This window comes from Hippopotamus amphibius, chromosome 1 (assembly GCF_030028045.1).
Source record: "Hippopotamus amphibius kiboko isolate mHipAmp2 chromosome 1, mHipAmp2.hap2, whole genome shotgun sequence".
Taxonomy (NCBI): domain Eukaryota; kingdom Metazoa; phylum Chordata; class Mammalia; order Artiodactyla; family Hippopotamidae; genus Hippopotamus; species Hippopotamus amphibius.
The window spans coordinates 175,965,223-175,966,370 of record NC_080186.1 but is presented as its reverse complement, the minus strand read 5'-3'; the positions used below and the strand labels follow the sequence as shown (position 1 = coordinate 175,966,370).

The window sequence follows — 1,148 nt, the reverse complement described above, 5'->3', positions numbered from 1 at the left end:
TCTGTCTTTTTTGGATGCAATGTCCTAAAAATCTCAATTAAATCTAACTGTTCTACTGTATCATTTAGTAATATTTAGTTCTATTGTATTAATTAGTGGCCTATTGATTCTCTGTCTGGAAGATCTGTCCATTGATGTGAGTAAAGTGTTAAAGTCTCCTACTCTTATTGTATTCCTATCAATTTCTCCCTTTATGTCTGTTAAAAATATGAAATGCTTCATGAATTTGCTTGTCATTCTTGCACCGGGGCCATGCTAATATTCTCTGTATCATTTCAATTTTAGTATGTGTGGTGCCAAAGCAATTATGATCATATGGTTTTTAGTCTTCAATTTGTAAATCTGCTGTATCACACTGATTGATTTGTGGATACTGAAAAATCTTTGCAGGATTCAGTTTCCTAGTTTTGTTTTTTTGTTGAGGATTTTTGCGTTAATGTTCATCACTGATATTGGCCTGTAATTCTCTTTTTTTGTGGTATCTTGGTCTGGTATTAGTATCAGGATGATGGTGGCCTCATAGAATGAATTAAGGAGTGTTCCTTCCTCTGCAATTTTTTGAAATAGTTTCAGAAGATTAGGTGTTAACTCTTCTCTAAATGTTTGATAGAATTCGCCTGTGAAGCCATCTGTTACTGGACTTTTGTCTGTTGGGAGTTTTTAAATCACAGTTTCAATTTCAGTGCTGTGATCAGTCTATTTATACTTTCTATTTCTTCCTGGTTCAGATTTGGGAGTTGTACCTTTCTAAGAATTTATCCATTTCTTCTAGGTTGTCCAGTTTTTTGGCATACAGTTGCTTGTAGTAGTCTCTTATGATTCTTTGTATTTCTGTGGTATCTGTTGTAATTTGTCCTTTTTCATTTCTAACCTTATTGATTTGAGCCCTCTTTTTTTTCTTGATAAGTCTGGTTAAAGGTTTATCAATTTTGTTTGTCTTTTCAAAGAACCAGCTTGTAGTTTCATTAATGTTTTCTATTGTTTTTTTCATCTCTATTTCTTTTATTTCTGCTCTTACTTTTATGACTTCTTTCCTTCTGCTAACTTTGGGTTTTATTTGTTCTTCTTTCTCTAGCTGCTTAGGTGTAAGTTTATGTTGTTTATTTGGGATTTTTCTTGTTTCCTGAGGTAAGATTGTATTGCTATAA

The 1,148-nt window shown here is 32.6% G+C and overlaps 1 non-coding gene across 1 annotated transcript; it reads right to left on the bottom strand.

The window, feature by feature from the left end:
- Positions 1-202: 202 nt before the first annotated feature.
- On the bottom strand, positions 203-305 carry LOC130842672 (U6 spliceosomal RNA). The gene has a single exon (XR_009050508.1). It is a non-coding gene; the product is annotated as a U6 spliceosomal RNA (small nuclear RNA).
- Between the last annotated feature and the right edge of the window lie 843 nt (positions 306-1,148).